Raw genomic sequence first — 20,544 nt, forward strand, 5'->3', positions numbered from 1 at the left:
GACAATGCCTCAGAATTTGAAAAAGAGTTTCAATCATGGTGGCAATTAGTCAACTTTACCTATCATGCAGAAGGTGATAAAATTATTGCTTTTATCCTCACAATATGCAATGCTTTGGTATATACCATATAGCCAGTTATTGCACTGGGATTAAACCATGATGGAACTATACTCTATCCGTTCCAGTTATTTGGGAGGTATGACCAACTGAATTGAAATTAATTCAGCAAGTATTGAGGTTCCAAATTTTATCTTGCAGAAAAAAGTAGCCAAAACCAAATCATTTTTTTGAAAAAAAAAAGTTGAAACAGGCTTTTGTTTCATATTTTTTTGGATGTATTGGAGGTAGTTTTCATGATGTCTCCAGGTAGTTTAAATAAACTGTATATAACATTAACAACTGCAGAGGCAGCAGGGTCTATGTGGGATTATATTAAAATTAATTTGATCAGTTAATTTCTAGAGGTCTTCAGATGAGACAGAAGCCATCATACGCAGTTTGGCAGATGAAGAATCAGTGCAGTCAACACATGCCATGAAGATAATGAACAGTCTTTCAAACTTCATTTTTCCTTCTGAGGAGAGAAGGCAGCTAAACCCATATACTGCTGCTCAGAGCAGCCAAAATGATAACCATAAACGATCATAATAGAAAACCCGTTGTTTAAATGCAATTGAGAAGGATAAAATAAGTATTTTTCCATTAAAATTATGTTAAACCTGGCATTTCCATTATGATTTGCCCTGGAGCACATGGAGGTTCCTTTATCTTGAGGTATAGATTCTAAATTAAGAGATTGCTTTTTTATATATAAACTTCTTGAAAGAAACAGCTGGGACTAAACAACATTTAGGCAAATCAGGGGATATCTATATGACAATATATTTAATTTCCATAGTGTTCTGCACTGGGGCAGGGGAGGGGAGAGATGGTGCAGGGTTCTTTCTGGATCTCAGTAAGAAAGGCCTGGCAACAAACGGCTTTATAAAATAACTGCTTTATTAAGACAGAATAAGAAGAGCATGCATAAGCTATCACGTTACAGTCATACCTTCATTTTATTGTATAGATGAACCTCAAGAAGACAAGTCTCTTTGAAAAAGAGATTAGTATCTAAATTAGGCCAAAAAAATTTGGGGGCCAAATTTGGGGTTAGTATGTAGGAAAGTGTGGGGTAGGAAGGACCTTAGCATTTTTAAATTTTAAGTTATAAACTGTGGGCTAGATTGTCTGTTCTTCTGGTCTTTTGTTCATATGAACACTTAATTTCACTTGCAAATGGAAGAATTAAATACGCATATTAGGTTTACAAGTATGTATTTACTCTGCATAAGACTTTGGGATTTTAACATCTGATCTTTTCCTTCAGATCAGCTGGTATTTCAAAGATCCAAGGGTAATAAATCTTCCAAAATCAAGTATAAAAATACCCAGCAGTGTCATATGTTTAGATCTAAAGTAATCTGATTTTTATCATCCAGCAGAGTGTACTCTAGAAGGCATAAAAAAATTTAAGCTCTCAGTATGCTGTGAGCAGTCATAAAGGCGGCCTGGTTAGAAGGGGAAAATTACTGAACAGAAGAAGATGTCTGCTGAAAAATACAGACAGAGAAAATGCCTGCATGGGTCTGTTGGAGTGGGTCCAGAAGAGGGCCACAAAAATGATCAGAGGGATGGAACACCTCTCCTATGAGGAAAGGCTGAGAGAGTTGGGGTTGTTCAGCCTGGAGAAGGGAAGGCTCTGGGGAGACCCTATTGCCACCTTTCAATACTTAAAGGGGGCTTCTAAGAAAGATGGGGACAGACTTTTTAGTAGGCCTGTTGCGATAGGACAAGGGGTAATGTTTTAAACTAAAAGAAGGTAGATTTAGACTAATTATAAGGAAGACATTTTTTATGATAGGCATGGTGAAACACTGCAACAGGTTGCCCAGATAGGTTGTAGATGCCCCATCCCCAGAAACATTCAAGGTCAGGTTGGACAGGGCTCTGAGCAACCTGATCTAGTTGAAGATGTCCCTGCTCATTGCAGGAGGGTTGCACTACATGACCTTTAAAGGTCCCTTCCAACCCAAACTATTCTATGAACTGTGAGCCTGGGAACTAAGCTAGGAACAAAAGCATCCTTGGAAAGTGCAGCTGGCATCTCTGAAGTGCAGCTGGGTACCTAGAAACCAGAGACTTCCTGAGATACCATTGATAAGCGCCAAAACCCCAAGGAAATGTAACACAACTTGTCGCCTGAAAAGGTGAAAAAAAAAAAAGTCAGGGAAAACATCCTGAGAAAGTAAGAATTGGTAACTGACATCCATTAGCTGTTCTAACTGCAAGAACAGGAAAAGAGCCTGGGAAAATAAAAATTGTTATGAAAGAACAGAAAATATCATCATCTATTGGTTGTTCCAGGTGAAAAATAGAAATTAACAGCATCTCTTGACTGCTCAAAGTGGTGTTGTCCTATGCCCTCTTATGTCTCCAGGATATAAAAATGACTTAATTTTTATCCAAAATGGAGTGTCTCTCTCTGAGAACTTCCTTCCCACGCTGCACGTAGTTTCCCTTTTCCTAAACAAGTAGAATTCTCTGCATAAACTTTCTACAAGATCTTGGACCCTCGCCGGGGATGTCTGGCTGATTCCAAACTCTGTGACGCGGTTCATCTTTGAAGTAAGACTCTGTTTCTTACTTTATTGGTCCCCCTCTGGGCCCACTTTTGGGGTCGGTTTGGTTTGTCCCCCCACCTTTGGGATGGTTGGGACCCCCTCTGGGATTGGTTTGTCCTCCCCTCTGGGATGGTTTGGCCCCTTTTAAAACCTAATTCGCTTGATACTGGTATTATATATCCACATAAGTAATCTATCATAAGTATATCTGCTGTTATATTGTTGATAAGTTTGCTTCTCTAATGATGAGTTTGTAGTAACCTGTAATATATACACAGTTGTTGCTTCTATTATTGATTGCTGCTAAACTTGATTGCTGCTAATAATTTGTAATAGCTTGATATATAAATTTTCTCTTTATTAATCATAGCTATACTTGCTAGTGGTGATCTGTGTGGTATTTTTAGTTATCCATAATAGAGAAATTTACAGGGAAAAGCCTCCATGTCCTTGTGTATAATGAAATCCTAGAAACCCACAGTTGTGATCTCTATACACCCGCAGACTCTGTAACCCTTTGTATGCACAATTTGTATCAGAAATCAAAGTCAGTTCTTGTGGTTTCAGCACTGCGCTTTCACATACTTAATGGTAGCGCTTTGTGGAAGGGATGGTCAATCTTTAAGGTATTTCCTGCCTCCCCTTGCAACATGACAGATGTGCTCAAAGTTTGTAAGGTGGGAATAGGAAAAATTTAATTATCTATGAAAAAGAATGCAAAGATGATATCCCTGTTATTGATATTCATATCATACTTTGTATCCTTTCCCAAAGCAGGAACCTCATGGCATATATTCCATTTCCAGAGTTCATTCTCATGTTGTTAAAATAAGGAGAATTTGCTATACAATAGACTCTACTGAACAAATGAAAAACTTTAACTATGGAGCAAATTGATTGCCTTTTTTGTTTGGTAAAGGCTATTTAATATTCCTCTGTGAACATACAAAGACTTCTCTGGGACTGCCGAAGTAGAATAATTTAGCATAGCACTTAGGTATTTAATGGTTTTCCACTTGACTATTTTTTTTTACTTCTTCAAGATTCACACCCATCTCTAATGTTCATATGGCTAGACTATAAATCAACTCTGAAATACCTTTAAGTAGTCATCTATCACACCGAGTATGCTACAGAAGCAGAATAAAGTAAAAAGCTGTGAAAGGCAAGGCGCTAACTGCAATACGACTTGCTTAGAAGAATAAACATTACCTGAGACTATGAGCTTTTACCTCAGGGTCAATGTGACCTAAAGACCTGACCTAAGCCAGCTCTCACTGTCTGAGAACACCCCATACCAATGATAAAACAATAGAAGATTTACCCTTCAATGAAATCGGACATATGACCATGGCCAAAACTGCAATCGACCAGAAGCCAGGATAAATCCCCCCCCACCTGCACAGGACATCGGTTTAGAACACTGAAGATGAACACACCACTGACCATACGTCCACGCCACCTGCACAGGACAAGTACACACAGATTACACAAGCAATAGTAATTGATCAGCCCACCCCTTAACGTCAGTAATTTGATTGGTCTATGCAACTGTATTTTAACATATATAAACCCTGGTTTCCTTTTTAGTGGGGTTGTCCATGCATTAGGCTGGGGCACTGTTGCAGAAGAATTATTGAGATGAGTCATCGTCGTGGAGTTAACCAAAAGGTTTTATTAAACAATGATTAAACGATGATTAAATGACGGTCAAGCACTCTACTACTACTTACTACATGTCTAATAATTAAGCCATAGCTTGATGTGTAAAAAATGTCACTGACCTCGCTGTAGACATCAGATGCTGGGTAAGGGATCTCTCAGACCTGAGGGTAACCTTGTGTCCTGGGTTCAGCTGGGATAGAGTTAATTTTTACAGGAACCTGGGAGGTGGGGGCATAGCCGGGGCAGCTGACCTGGACTAGCCAAGGAGGTATTCCATACCATGTGCCATCATGCTCAGTATATAAATGGGGAGCGGGCCGGGGGGTGGTCTCTGTTTTCGGTGGGGGAAGTGGCGGAGCGTCGGGTCCCGGGTGGTGAGCAGTTGCACTGTGCATCACTCTTTTTGTATACTTTTTTTTTCATTAGTGCCGTTGTTGTTGTTGTAATCTCTTTGTGTTTGTCCCAGTAAACTGCCTTTATCTCAACCCTCGAGGTTCCAGTTTCTTTTTCTTTTCTCTCCTCCGTCTCCTCCCCATCCCACTGGAGGGGGGCGGAGGAGTGAGCGAGCAGCTGCGTGGTCCTTTGTTACCGGCCGGGCTGAAACCACGACAGTCCTTTTTGGCGCCCAACGTGGGGCAGAAGGGTTGAGATAACGACAGATCTGGCCAGAGTGTGTTGAAACAAATTTGCCAAACGCATTTCTTAGACATATAGATGTTAGTCACAATGTTGTTTCATTTGTTTACATGGTGGCGTTTTGTAAGCTCTTATATGCTCTATGTACTGCCTGTAGATGCGTATCTCATCTCTGGGAGAGTGATTGGGATTATCATTTTGCTGTACTGGGCAATGTCGATTTATGAAATGATTACATCACTGGTCATGAGGTTAAGCTGGTATCTGTATGAGGCAGTGATAATATTTCCATACTTTGGGCGCCTTATGTCGGATTTTATTGGTAATTACACCCAATCCATGGGGAAATTAGGGGGGGATACCTCCCCCCGTCCGTTCACCTCCCTCTTCTCCTTCCGACTAATTACAACAGCTTTTGAGAATTTTGAATATCCTTGGGATGCGCAAGCCAGTGTGCTGTTAGTGCTATGCCTCCTGAATATGTTTCAGGTCTTGTTTAGGGCTACAAAAACGCTCTTTAAGAGTACCACTCAGAGATCTCCCCCAAAGCTGGATACTCATGGGTGGCACGGCATGTGGGAGCATATGGGCAAGTATCTAGAGAATTTCTCACCGCCAGTGACTTGGAAGTTCACTCCCGAACAACTACAGAACCCTTATGAAGTGACAGAATATTTGAAAGAAAAATGCTGTGGCTATTCCAAAGACATACAACTCGCCTCACTGTGGTGGGCCCTGGCCATTATCTACCAAACACTGCTTGATATTATGCAGCACCCTCGGGGGGAAAAGGGGAAAAGATGGAAAACAGGACAACATGCACCGTGGCTACCCAAACCCTGACAACAGACACCGTGGCTGCCCCTACCCCGACAACAAGCACCGTGGCTGTCCATACCACGACAACAGGTACCATGACTACCCCTACCCCGGTGACAGACACTGCAGCTAAACCAGAGAACCAGCCTGTGCCAGTATCAGTCGCCCCTGTACAGAAAAAGAAACACACAAAGAAATCAGTTCGCTTAGCGAGAGATGAAGATGAACCAGGGTCATCGCGAGAACAGGAGGTAGAGGCAGAACCTGAAATAATTACCCGATCTCTATCCATGAGTGAGTTGCGTGACATGCGAAAAGATTTTAGCCGCCACCCAGGTGAGCACATTGTTACCTGGCTGCTCCGATGCTGGGATAGCGGGGCTAGTAGTGTGGAATTAGAGGGTAAGGAAGCCAAGCAGTTGGGATCTCTGTCTAGGGAAGGGGGCATCGACAAGGCGATTGGGAGAAAAACACAAGTCCTCAGCCTCTGGAGGCGACTTCTGTTAGGTGTAAAGGAAAGATACCCCTTCAGGGATGAAGTTACATGTCACCAAGGCAAGTGGACCACCATGGAGAGAGGTATCCAGTACCTGAGAGAATTAGCCGTGCTGGAGGTGATTTACAATGATCCAGAAAATGCGCAGTCACCCACAGATCCAGATGAAGTCCAATGCACACAACCCATGTGGCGGAAGTTTCTACGAAGTGCACCACCAACCTATGCCAACTCGTTGGCAGTAATGTCCTGGAGAGAAGGCTATGGACAAACGGTGGATGAATTGGCTGTCCAACTCCGGCAATACGAAGGGAGTCTCTCTTCCTCCCTACGGGCCTGTGTCTCAGCTGTAGAGGAGTTGTCCCGAGAGTTCCAGCAATTCAAAGTGTATCTATCCTCCTCCTCACCTGTACAGGCCCGCATCGCAGTTATTGGGAGTAAGCATTCCTCTGCCCAAGAGAGAGGAGAGAGAAAGTATACTCGACAGGCTAACCTGTGGTTTTACCTGCGTGACCATGGAGAGGACATGAGGAAGTGGGATGGAAAACCCACTTCAGTCTTGGATGCACGGGTACAGGAGTTGCGAGAAAAAGCAACCAGAAAAGAGAATTCTTCTTGGAAAACTGCTGCTCCAGTTTCCCGTGAGCAGTCCCCCAGACGCAGTAGATGGGCTGATCTCATTTCTGATCCCCTTGAAGGGACTTCCGATTTACGTGTGCAGAAAGTGAGTAACGGATGTTCTAACCAGGATTAGAGGGGCCCTGCCTCCAGCCAGGTGGAGGAGAGGGACAACCGAGTCTACTGGACAGTGTGGATTCGATGGCCTGGCACATCAGACCCACAGGAATATAAGGCTCTAGTGGACACTGGTGCACAATGTACCCTAATGCCATGGAGTTATAAAGGTGAAGAACCCATCTGTATCTCTGGTGTGACAGGGGGATCCCAAGAGCTAACCGTATTGGAAGCTGAAATGAGTCTAACCGGGAATGAGTGGCATAAACACCCCATTGCGACTGGCCCAGAGGCCCCGTGCATCCTTGGTATAGATTATCTCAGGAGGGGGTATTTCAAGGACCCAAAAGGGTACCGTTGGGCCTTTGGTATAGCTGCATTGGAGACGGAGGAGATTGAACAGCTGTCTACCCTGCCGGGTCTCTCCCAAGACCCTTCGGTTGTGGGGTTGCTGAAGGTTGAAGAACAACAGGTGCCAATTGCTACCACGACGGTGCACCGGCGACAATATCGCACCAACCGAGACTCCCTGATCCCAATCCATAAGCTGATTTGCCAACTGGAGAGCCAAGGAGTGATCAGCAAGACTCACTCACCCTTTAATAGTCCCATATGGCCCGTGCAGAAATCCAATGGGGAATGGCGACTAACAGTAGATTATCGTGGGCTGAATGAAGTCACGCCACCGCTGAGCGCTGCTGTGCCAGATATGTTAGAGCTTCAATATGAACTGGAATCAAAGGCAGCTAAGTGGTATGCCACCATTGAAATTGCTAATGCATTTTTCTCCATTACTTTGGCAGTGGAGTGCAGGCCTCAGTTTGCTTTCACTTGGAGGGGCGTCCAGTACACCTGGAATCGACTGCCCCAGGGGTGGAAACACAGCCCCACCATTTGTCATGGACTGATCCAGGCTGCACTAGAAAAAGGTGAAGCTCCAGAGCACCTGCAATATATTGATGACATCATCGTATGGGGCAACACGTCAGAAGAAGTTTTTGAGAAAGGGAAGAAAATAATCCAAATCCTTTTGAAGGCTGGTTTTGCCATAAAAGAAAGTAAGGTCAAGGGACCTGCGCAGGAGATCCAGTTCTTAGGAGTAAAATGGCAAGATGGGCGTCGTCAGATCCCTGTGGACGTCATCAACAAAATAGCAGCTATGTCCTCACCGACTAATAAAAAGGAAAGACGGGCTTTCTTAGGTGTTGTGGGTTTTTGGAGAATGCATATTCCAAATTACAGTCAAATTGTAAGCCCTCTCTACCAAGTTACTCAGAAGAAGAACGATTTTAAATGGGGGCCTGAGCAACGACAAGCCTTTGAACAGATTAAGCAGGAGATTGTTCACGCAGTAGCTCTTGGGCCAGTCCGGACAGGACGAGATATTAAAAATAGACTCTACACTGCAGCAGGGGAGAATGGCCCTACCTGGAGCCTTTGGCAGAAAGCACCTGGGGAGACCCGTGGCCGACCTCTGGGGTTTTGGAGTCGGGGATATCGAGGATATGAGGCTCGCTATACTCCAACTGAAAAAGAGATCTTGGCAGCATATGAAGGAGTTCGAGCCGCCTCAGAAGTGGTTGGTACTGAAACACAGCTCTTCTTAGCACCTCGACTGCCAGTGCTGGGCTGGATGTTCAAAGGGAAAGTTTCCTCTACGCATCACGCGACTGACGCCACGTGGAGTAAGTGGATCGCACTGATCACACAGCGAGCTCGCATAGGAAACCCCAGTCGCCCAGGAATGTTAGAAGTGATCACGGACTGGCCAGAAGGCAAAGGTTTTGGAATGTCGCCAGAGAAAGAGGTGACACGGGCCGAAGAAGCCCCGCTGTATAATAAACTGCCAGAAAATGAGAGGCAATATGCCCTGTTCACTGATGGGTCCTGTCGCATTGTGGGAAAATATCGAAGGTGGAAGGCTGCTGTATGGAGTCCTACACGACAAGTCGCAGAAACTGCTGAAGGAGAAGGTGAATCGAGTCAGTTTGCAGAGGTGAAAGCCATCCAGCTAGCGTTAGACATTGCTGGAAGAGAAAAGTGGCCAGTGCTCTAACTCTATACTGACTCGTGGATGGTGGCAAATGCCCTATGGGGGTGGCTACAGCAATGGAAGAAGGGCAATTGGCAGCGCAGAGGTAAACCCATCTGGGCTGCCGCACTGTGGCAAGATATCGCTGTTCGGATAGAGAAGCTAGTGGTAAAAGTACGTCACGTAGATGCTCATGTACCCAAGAGTCGAGCCACTGAAGAACATCAAAACAACCACCAGGCAGATCAGGCCGCCAAGATTGAAGTGTCTCAGGTGGACCTGGACTGGCAACGTAGGGGTGAGCTATTTATGGCTCAGTGGGCCCACGATACCTCAGGCCATCAGGGAAGAGATGCTACATATAGATGGGCTCGAGATCGAGGGGTGGACTTGACCATGGACACTATCGCACAGGTCATCCATGAATGTGAAACATGTGCTGCAATTAAGCAAGCCAAGTGGCAAAAACCCCTGTCGCATGGAGGGCAATGGCTGAAATATAAACAGTGGGAGGCCTGGCAGATTGACTATATCACACTCCCACGAACACGCCAAGGCAAGTGCCATGTGCTTACAATGGTGGAAGCAACCACTGGATGGCTGGAAACATACCCTGTGTCCCATGCCACTGCCCAGAACACTATCCTGGGCCTTGAAGAGAAAATTTTATGGCAACACGGCACCCCAGAAAGAATCGAGTCGGACAACGGGACTCACTTCCGAAACAACCTCGTAGACACCTGGGCCAAAGAACATGGCATTGAGTGGGTGTATCAATCCCTTATCACGCACCAGCCTCCGGAAAAATTGAACGGTACAATGGACTGCTGAAAACTACATTGAGAGCGATGGGGGGTGGAACTTTCAAGCATTGGGATACACATTTAACAAAAGCCACCTGGTTAGTTAATACTAGAGGATCTGCCAATCGGGCTGGCCCCGCCCAACCAAGAGTTCCACATACTGTAGAAGGGGATAAAGTCCCTGTAGTGCGCATGAGGAGTGTGTTAGGAAAGACAGTCTGGGTTAGTCCTCCCTCAAGCAGAAGCAAACCCATTCAAGGGGTTGTTTTTGCTCAAGGACCTGGGTACACCTGGTGGGTGATGCAGAAGGATGGGGAGGTTCGATGTGTACCTCAGGGAGATTTGATTTTGGGAGAGAATAGCCAGTGAATTGGGCTGTATGATATTTAACTGCTAAATAACCTGCCAATGCATGTCATTGTATCTATAGTGTCTATATGCCATATCAAGGGTATTATTGTGAGAATTATCCAAATGACTACAGGATGGACTTTTGAAACTGAGCCAAGTACAACAGCGATAGAACTTGAACTGGCACCCACCAATTTCCTCAAGATCAACATCTTCGACCTGCAGACCAGGGGCATGAGTTACACCAAATGTACTAGCCACAAGTTCCAGAGGCAGCGTACAACAACCCAACATCTCACACCATCTCTCTCTTATCCTGAAGAAGTGTTACAACAGATAGAGCCCCAAAATCGATGGACACATTAGAGGGATAGCCCATAGGCTAAAGGAACACCGTGTGTGTGTGTGCGAGGTCAGGGGGTGGAGTCCATATACTTATATATAAGACAAGGAAAGTTGTAGTGGTTGATTGGGAAAAAAAAAATGTAAGATCTGGGCATGATGTAGATGGTATAGAATAAGGGGTGGATAATGTCCTGGGTTCAGCTGGGATAGAGTTAATTTTTACAGGAACCTGGGAGGTGGGGGCATAGCCGGGGCAGCTGACCTGAACTAGCCAAGGAGCTATTCCATACCATGTGACATCCTGCCCAGTATATAAATGGGGAGCGGGCCGGGGGGTGGTCTCTGTTTTCGGTGGGGGAAGTGGCGGAGCGTCGGGTCCCGGGTGGTGAGCAGTTGCACTGTGCATCACTCTTTTTGTATACTTTTTTTTTCATTAGTGCCATTGTTGTTGTTGTAATCTCTTTGTGTTTGTCCCAGTAAACTGCCTTTATCTCAACCCTCGAGGTTCCAGTTTCTTTTTCTTTTCTCTCCTCCGTCTCCTCCCCATCCCACCGGAGGGGGGCGGAGGAGTGAGCGAGCGGCTGCGTGGTCCTTTGTTACCGGCCGGGCTGAAACCACGACACCTTGAGAGGCATCCCTAGTCAAGGGGAGATCACCGCTGCACGGCCAGCTGCTATGGAGGGAGAACTCAATGGAGCCTGATGGCTGCAGATATTTATATATAGCGTAAAGTGGTTGGCTCGTAGTCAGGTTCTCTGCTATGTTCTTGCAGTTTCTGCCACTTGTCAGCCCAGTCTCCAGCCAAACCGTTTTTGTGATTTTCGTGCTGGGTTCTCGCCGATAGCCTTACACAATAGGATGAACTTTGGTTAGACCTACTTGTTGAGCATCTGCCTGGACCAAAGTTCAGTTAGTTCAAACAGGAGGAGTGCACCCATCACCCTGTGCTGGTCACAGCTGATTCCAGCCATCTTAACAGTGGGCCTACCACAGGGCAAAGCTGAGCCAGAGGAGTTTGTGGTGCCTCTATGAAAACATATTTAAGAAAGGGTGGTAAATATCAAGGGAAAAAAGAAACAAGGCCAGAACAGTAGGGGGAACTCCACGCTGGAGCAGGTACACCCCTGAAGGGACTGCAGCCTGTGGAGGAACCCATGCTGGAGCAGAGGAAATGAGTAGAAGGAAAGAGCAGCAGAAGATAAGAGTAAGGAACAAGGAGTGGCAAAAAGAAACCACTGTGTCCTGACCCCAACCTCCTGCACCACCTGTGGCCTCACTGTGAAGGGACTGAGTGTAAGATGTGCTGATAACAAGGGGAGTGGAGACTACGAAGGGGGGACAAGAGCTGTCTGGACTGAAGTTGAGCCTGGGAAAGGCGGAGGAAAAGTGTTTTCCTTAAGTGTTTGTCTTTTTTCTTTTTTCCCCCAAATACCCAAATCAGTAATTAAATGTTTTAAATTAAGTTAAATTACTCAAGTTGAGTCTGTTTTGCCCAAAACAGCCAAAAGGCATCCATACAGGAAAATTACTGCTCCAGTTTCTATTGGGTAGAGTAGAAGGGCTGATCTTACTTCTGACCCTGATGAAGGGACTTCTGGTTTGCAGTGTCGTGGTTTAACCCCAGCCAGCAACTAAGCACCACACAGCCGCTCACTCACTCCCCCCCACTCAGTGGGATGGGGGAGAAAATCGGGAAAAGAAGCAAAACCCGTGGGTTGAGATAAGAATGGTTTAATAGAACAGAAAAGAAGAAACTAATAATGATAACGATAACACTAATAAAATGACAACAGCAGTAATAAAAGGATTGGAATGTACAATTGATGCGCAGGGCAATTGCTCACTACCCACCGATTGACACCCAGCTAGTCCCCAAGAGGCCATTCCCCCCCCACTCCCCCCAGTTCCTATACTAGATGGGACATCACATGGTATGGAATACACCATTGGCCGGTTTGGGTCACGTGCCCTGGCTGTGTCCTGTGCTAACTTCTTGTGCCCCTCCAGCTTTCTTGCTGGCTGGGCATGAGAAGCTGAGAAATCCTTGACTTCAGTCTAAACAATACTTAGCAACAACTGAAAACATCAGTGTTATCAACATTCTTCGCATACTGAACTCAAAACATAGCACTATACCAGCTACTGGAAAGACCGTTAACTCTATCCCAGCTGAAACCAGGATCGGGGGGAGTGAGTGAGCGGCTGCGTGGTGCTTAGTTGCTGGCTGGGGTTAAACCACCACAGTCCTTTTTGATGCCCAACGTGGGGCACGAAGGATTAAGATAACGACAAACCTGACCAGAGGTTGATAAAACAAATTTGTTCTAAGCATTCATTATATTGGTCTAAGAGTCACTGGTCTTTATGTTGATTTATGTTTGTCGTGGTTTCAGCCCGGCCGGTAACAAAGGACCACGCAGCCGCTCGCTCACTCCTCCGCCCCCCTCCGGTGGGATGGGGAGGAGACGGAGGAGAGAAAAGGAAAAGAAACTGGAACCTCGAGGGTTGAGATAAAGGCAGTTTACTGGGACAAACACAAAAGAGATTACAACAACAACAACGGCACTAATGAAAAAAAAGTATACAAAAAGAGTGATGCACAGTGCAACTGCTCACCACCCGGGACCCGACGCTCCGCCACTTCCCCCACCGAAAACAGAGACCACCCCCCGGCCCGCTCCCCATTTATATACTGGGCAGGATGTCACATGGTATGGAATAGCTCCTTGGCTAGTTCAGGTCAGCTGCCCCGGCTATGCCCCCACCTCCCAGGTTCCTGTAAAAATTAACTCTATCCCAGCTGAACCCAGGACATTATCCACCCCTTATTCTATACCATCTACATCATGCCCAGATCTTACTTTTTTTTTTTTTTTTTTTTTTTTTTTTTTTTTTTTTCCAATCAACCACTACAACTTTCCTTGTCTTATATATAAGTATATGGACTCCACCCCCTGACCTCGCACACACACACACGGTGTTCCTTTAGCCTATGGGCTATCCCTCTAATGTGTCCATCGATTTTGGGGCTCTATCTGTTGTAACACTTCTTCAGGATAAGAGAGAGATGGTGTGAGATGTTGGGTTGTTGTACGCTGCCTCTGGAACTTGTGGGTAGTACATTTGGTGCAACTCATGCCCCTGGTCTGCAGGTCGAAGATGTTGATCTTGAGGAAATTGGTGGGTGCCAGTTCAAGTTCTATCGCTGTTGTACTTGGCTCAGTTTCAAAAGTCCATCCTGTAGTCATTTGGATAATTCTCACAATAATACCCTTGATATGGCATATAGACACTATAGATACAATGACATGCATTGGCAGGTTATTTAGCAGTTAAATATCATACAGCCCAATTCACTGGCTATTCTCTCCCAAAATCAAATCTCCCTGAGGTACACATCGAACCTCCCCATCCTTCTGCATCACCCACCAGGTGTACCCAGGTCCTTGAGCAAAAACAACCCCTTGAATGGGTTTGCTTCTGCTTGAGGGAGGACTAACCCAGACTGTCTTTCCTAACATACTCCTCATGCGCACTACAGGGACTTTATCCCCTTCTACAGTATGTGGATCTCTTGGTTGGGCGGGGCCAGCCCGATTGGCGGATCCTCTAGTATTAACTAACCAGGTGGCTTTTGTTAAATGTGTATCCCAATGCTTGAAAGTTCCACCCCCCATTGCTCTCAATGTAGTTTTCAGCAGTCCATTGTACCGTTCAATTTTTCCGGAGGCTGGTGCGTGATAAGGGATGTGATACACCCACTCAATGCCATGTTCTTTGGCCCAGGTGTCTACGAGGTTGTTTCGGAAGTGAGTCCCGTTGTCCGACTCGATTCTTTCTGGGGTGCCGTGTTGCCATAAAATTTTCTCTTCAAGGCCCAGGATAGTGTTCTGGGCAGTGGCATGGGACACAGGGTATGTTTCCAGCCACCCAGTGGTTGCTTCCACCATTGTAAGCACATGGCACTTGCCTTGGCGTGTTCGTGGGAGTGTGATATAGTCAATCTGCCAGGCCTCCCACTGTTTATATTTCAGCCATCGTCCTCCATGCGACAGGGGTTTTTGCCGCTTGGCTTGCTTAATTGCAGCACATGTTTCACATTCATGGATGACCTGTGAGATAGTGTCCATGGTCAAGTCCACCCCTCGATCTCGAGCCCATCTATATGTTGCATCTCTTCCCTGATGGCCTGAGGTATCGTGGGCCCACTGAGCCATAAATAGCTCACCTCTACGTTGCCAGTCCAGGTCCACCTGAGACACTTCAATCTTGGCGGCCTGATCTGCCTGGTGGTTGTTTTGATGTTCTTCAGTGGCTCGACTCTTGGGTACATGAGCATCTACGTGACGTACTTTTACCACTAGCTTCTCTATCCGAATAATGATATCTTGCCACAGTGCGGCATCCCAGATGGGTTTACCTCTGCGCTGCCAATTGCCCTTCTTCCATTGCTGTAGCCACCCCCATAGGGCATTTGCCACCATCCACGAGTCAGTATAGAGATAAAGCACTGGCCACTTTTCTCCTTCAGCAATGTCTAACGCTAGCTGGATGGCTTTCACCTCTGCAAACTGACTCGATTCACCTTCTCCTTCAGCAGTTTCTGCGACTAGTCGTGTAGGACTCCATACAGCAGCCTTCCACCTTCGATGTTTTCCCACAATGCGACAGGACCCATCAGTGAACAGGGCATATTGCCTCTCATTTTCTGGCAGTTTATTATACAGCGGGGCTTCTTCGGCCCGTGTCACCTCTTTCTCTGGCGACATTCCAAAACCTTTGCCTTCTGGCCAGTCCGTGATCACTTCTAACATTCCTGGGCGACCGGGGTTTCCTATGCGAGCTCGCTGTGTGATCAGTGCGATCCACTTACTCCACGTGGCGTCAGTCGCGTGATGCGTAGAGGAAACTTTCCCTTTGAACATCCAGCCCAGCACTGGCAGTCGAGGTGCTAAGAAGAGCTGTGTTTCAGTACCAACCACTTCTGAGGCGGCTCGAACTCCTTCATATGCTGCCAAGATCTCTTTTTCAGTTGGAGTATAGCGAGCCTCGGATCCTCGATATCCCCGACTCCAAAACCCCAGAGGTCGGCCACGGGTCTCCCCAGGTGCTTTCTGCCAAAGGCTCCAGGTAGGGCCATTCTCCCCAGTTGCAGTGTAGAGCATATTTTTAATATCTTGTCCTGTCCGGACTGGCCCAAGAGCTACTGCGTGAACAATCTCCTGCTTAATCTGTTCAAAGGCTTGTCGTTGCTCAGGCCCCCATTTAAAATCGTTCTTCTTCCGAGTAACTTGGTAGAGAGGGCTTACAATTTGACTGTAATTTGGAATATGCATTCTCCAAAAACCCACAACACCTAAGAAAGCCTGTGTTTCCTTTTTATTAGTCGGTGAGGACATAGCTGCTATTTTGTTGATGACGTCCACAGGGATCTGACGACGCCCATCTTGCCATTTTACTCCTAAGAACTGGATCTCCTGCGCAGGTCCCTTGACCTTACTTTCTTTTATGGCAAAACCAGCCTTCAAAAGGATTTGGATTATTTTCTTCCCTTTCTCAAAAACTTCTTCTGCCGTGTTGCCCCATACGATGATGTCATCAATATATTGCAGGTGCTCTGGAGCTTCACCTTTTTCTAGTGCAGCCTGGATCAGTCCATGACAAATGGTGGGGCTGTGTTTCCACCCCTGGGGCAGTCGATTCCAGGTGTACTGGACGCCCCTCCAAGTGAAAGCAAACTGAGGCCTGCACTCCGCTGCCAAGGGAATGGAGAAAAATGCATTAGCAATGTCAATTGTGGCATACCACTTAGCTGCCTTTGATTCCAGTTCATATTGAAGCTCTAACATATCTGGCACAGCAGCGCTTAGCGGTGGCGTGACTTCATTCAGCCCACGATAATCTACTGTTAGTCGCCATTCCCCATTGGATTTCTGCACGGGCCATATGGGACTATTAAAGGGTGAGTGAGTCTTGCTGATCACTCCTTGGCTCTCCAGTTGGCAAATCAGCTTATGGATTGGGATCAGGGAGTCTCGGTTGGTGCGATATTGTCGCCGGTGCACCGTCGTGGTAGCAATTGGCACCTGTTGTTCTTCAACCTTCAGCAACCCCACAACCGAAGGGTCTTGGGAGAGACCCGGCAGGGTAGACAGCTGTTCAATCTCCTCCGTCTCCAATGCAGCTATACCAAAGGCCCAACGGTACCCTTTTGGGTCCTTGAAATACCCCCTCCTGAGGTAATCTATACCAAGGATGCACGGGGCCTCTGGGCCAGTCGCAATGGGGTGTTTATGCCACTCATTCCCGGTTAGACTCATTTCAGCTTCCAATACGGTTAGCTCTTGGGATCCCCCTGTCACACCAGAGATACAGATGGGTTCTTCACCTTTATAACTCCATGGCATTAGGGTACATTGTGCACCAGTGTCCACTAGAGCCTTATATTCCTGTGGGTCTGATGTGCCAGGCCATCGAATCCACACTGTCCAGTAGACTCGGTTGTCCCTCTCCTCCACCTGGCTGGAGGCAGGGCCCCTCTAATCCTGGTTAGAACATCCGTTACTCACTTTCTGCACACGTAAATCGGAAGTCCCTTCAAGGGGATCAGAAATGAGATCAGCCCATCTACTGCGTCTGGGGGACTGCTCACGGGAAACTGGAGCAGCAGTTTTCCAAGAATTCTCTTTTCTGGTTGCTTTTTCTCGCAACTCCTGTACCCGTGCATCCAAGACTGAAGTGGGTTTTCCATCCCACTTCCTCATGTCCTCTCCATGGTCACGCAGGTAAAACCACAGGTTAGCCCGTCGAGTGTACTTTCTCTCTCCTCTCTCTTGGGCAGAGGAACGCTTACTCCCAATAACTGCGATGCGGGCCTGTACAGGTGAGGAGGAGGACAGATCCACTTTGAATTGCTGGAACTCTCGGGACAACTCCTCCACAGCTGAGACACAGGCCCGTAGGGAGGAAGAGAGACTCCCTTCGTATTGCCGGAGTTGGACAGCCAATTCATCCACCGTTTGTCCATAGCCTTCTCTCCAGGACATTACTGCCAATGAGTTGGCATAGGTTGGTGGTGCACTTCGTAGAAACTTCCGCCACATGGGTTGTGTGCATTGGACTTCATCTGGATCTGTGGGTGACTGCGCATTTTCTGGATCATTGTAAATCATCTCCAGTACAGCTAATTCCCTCAGGTACTGGATACCTCTCTCCATGGTGGTCCACTTGCCTTGGTGACATGTAACTTCATCCCTGAAGGGGTATCTTTCCTTTACACCTAACAAAAGTCGCCTCCAGAGGCTGAGGACTTGTGTTTTTCTCCCAATCGCCTTGTCGATGCCCCCTTCCCTAGACAGAGATCCCAGCTGCTTGGCTTCCTTACCCTCTAATTCCACACTACTAGCCCCGCTATCCCAGCATCGGAGCAGCCAGGTAACAATGTGCTCACCTGGGTGGCGGCTAAAATCTTTTCGCATGTCACGCAACTCACTCATGGATAGAGATCGGGTAATTATTTCAGGTTCTGCCTCTACTTCCTGTTCTCGCGATGACCCTGGTTCATCTTCATCTCTCGCTAAGCGAACTGATTTCTTTGTGTGTTTCTTTTTCTGTACAGGGGCGACTGATACTGGCACAGGCTGGTTCTCTGGTTCAGCTGCAGTGTCTGTCACCGGGGTAGGGGTAGTCATGGTACCTGTTGTCGTGGTAGGGGCAGCCACGGTGCTTGTTGTCGGGGTAGGGGCAGCCACGGTGTCTGTTGTCAGGGTTTGGGTAGCCACGGTACATGTTGTCCTGTTTTCCATCTTTTCCCCCTTTTCCCCCCGAGGGTGCTGCATAATATCAAGCAGTGTTTGGTAGATATTGGCCAGAGCCCAGCACAGTGCAGCGAGTTGTATGTCTTTGGAATAGCCACAGCATTTTTCTTTCAAATATTCTGTCACTTCATAAGGGTTCTGTAGTTGTTCGGGAGTGAACTTCCAAGTCACTGGCGGTGAGAAGTTCTCTAGATACTTGCCCATATGCTCCCACATGCCGTGCCACCCATGAGTATCCAGCTTTGGGGGAGATCTCTGAGTGGTACTCTTAAAGAGCGTTTTTGTAGCCCTAAACAAGACCTGAAACATATTCAGGAGGCATAGCACTAACAGCACACTGGCTTGCGCATCCCAAGGATATTCAAAATTCTCAAAAGCTGTTGTAATTAGTCGGAAGGAGAAGAGGGAGGTGAACGGACGGGGGGAGGTATCCCCCCCTAATTTCCCCATGGATTGGGTGTAATTACCAATAAAATCCGACAGAAGGCGCCCAAAGTATGGAAATGATATCACTGCCTCATACAGATACCAGCTTAACCTCATGACCAGTGATGTAATCATTTCATAAGTCGACATTGCCCAGTACAGCAAAATGATAATCCCAATCACTCTCCCAGAAATGAGATACACAACTACAGGCAATACATAGAGCATATAAGAGCTTACAAAACGCCACCATGTAAACAAATGAAACAACATTGTGGCTAACATCTATATATCTAAGAAATGCGTTTGGCAAATTTGTTTCAACACGCTCTGGCCAGATCTGTCGTTATCTCAACCCTTCGTGCCCCACGTTGGGCGCCAAAAAGGACTGTCGTGGTTTCAGCCCGGCCGGTAACAAAGGACCACGCAGCCGCTCGCTCACTCCTCCGCCCCCCTCCGGTGGGATGGGGAGGAGACGGAGGAGAGAAAAGGAAAAGAAACTGGAACCTCGAGGGTTGAGATAAAGGCAGTTTACTGGGACAAACACAAAAGAGATTACAACAACAACAACGGCACTAATGAAAAAAAAGTATACAAAAAGAGTGATGCACAGTGCAACTGCTCACCACCCGGGACCCGACGCTCCGCCACTTCCCCCACCGAAAACAGAGACCACCCCCCGGCCCGCTCCCCATTTATATACTGGGCAGGATGTCACATGGTATGGAATAGCTCCTTGGCTAGTTCAGGTCAGCTGCCCCGGCTATGCCCCCACCTCCCAGGTTCCTGTAAAAATTAACTCTATCCCAGCTGAACCCAGGACAATGTTTTCTTTAGAGTTGTTGCTATGGTTTTTAAAGTTCTGTTATGTATCACCTCGCTTGCTGTATATAGTTCCTCTTCTGCTGCTTAGCATTTGTGCAAGGTGGATTCAGGTTTTCACTTTGATGTATTGTATAACACTGGTTTATGCTATGATAAAGTCATCGGCTGTGGGATTAATCCGGTAATGCATCAGTCAGTACCCTCAAGAGGAAGAGAAAGTCTCTGGATCGAACAACAAAACGATGAGCACCACAGCCTTCCCACCACCCCTCCCTTCTTCCCGGGCACAACTACACTCCCAGATTTCACCACCAAGCCCCCCCAGCGGCACAGGGGGACAGGGATGGGGTTTATGGTCATCACACGTTATTTTCTGCCACTTCACCTCCTCAGGGCAAGGGCTGATCACACTCTTCCCCTGCTCCAGCGTGGAGTCCCACCCACGGGAGACAGTCCTCCATGAACTCCTCCAACGTGGGCCATTCCCACGGGCTGCAGTTCTTCACAAACTGCTCCAGCATGGGTCCATTCCACGGTGTGCAGTCCTTCAGGGGCACACTGCTCCAGGGTGGGTCCCCCACGGGGTCACAAGTCCTGCCAGAAAACCTGCTCCATGGGCTCCTCTCTCCACAGATCCACAGGTCCTGCCAGGAACCTGCTCCAGCGCGGGGTTCCCACGGGGTCACAGCCTCCTTCGGGAACCCACCTGCTCCGGCGTGGGGTCCTCCACGGGCTACAGGTGGAGATCTGCTCCACCGTGGACCTCCCTGGACTGCAGGGGGACAGCCTGCCTCACCAGGGTCTTCACCACGGGCTGCAGGGGAATCTTCGTTCCGGCGCCTGGAGCATCTCCTCCCCCTCCTTCTTCACTGACCTTGGTGTCCGCAGGCTTGTTTCTCTTACATGTTCTCACTCCTCACTCCGGCGGCA

At 47.2% G+C, this 20,544-nt stretch overlaps 2 protein-coding genes across 10 annotated transcripts in view; one reads left to right on the forward strand and one right to left on the reverse strand.

Annotated features, from left to right (window-relative positions):
* Positions 1-20,544, forward strand: part of LOC126035464 (uncharacterized) — a 440,127-nt gene that overhangs the window by 60,292 nt on the left and 359,291 nt on the right. Inside the window, exon 2 of one of the 9 annotated variants that reach the window (XM_049794080.1) lies at positions 9,154-9,326. The exons of 7 other annotated variants lie outside the window; for them this stretch is intronic. The gene's annotated coding sequence lies outside the window, so the exon portion shown is untranslated. Of the gene's footprint in view, positions 1-8,929; positions 9,327-20,544 lie in introns of those variants that run through there. One more of the 9 variants, XM_049794078.1, reaches the window with a different exon arrangement.
* The window catches only part of LOC126035469 (uncharacterized), a 340,981-nt gene that overhangs the window by 29,928 nt on the left and 290,509 nt on the right, over positions 1-20,544 (reverse strand). The window lies entirely within an intron of this gene.

The sequence above is a fragment of the Accipiter gentilis genome, chromosome W (genome assembly GCF_929443795.1).
Source record: "Accipiter gentilis chromosome W, bAccGen1.1, whole genome shotgun sequence".
Lineage (NCBI taxonomy): Eukaryota > Metazoa > Chordata > Aves > Accipitriformes > Accipitridae > Astur > Astur gentilis.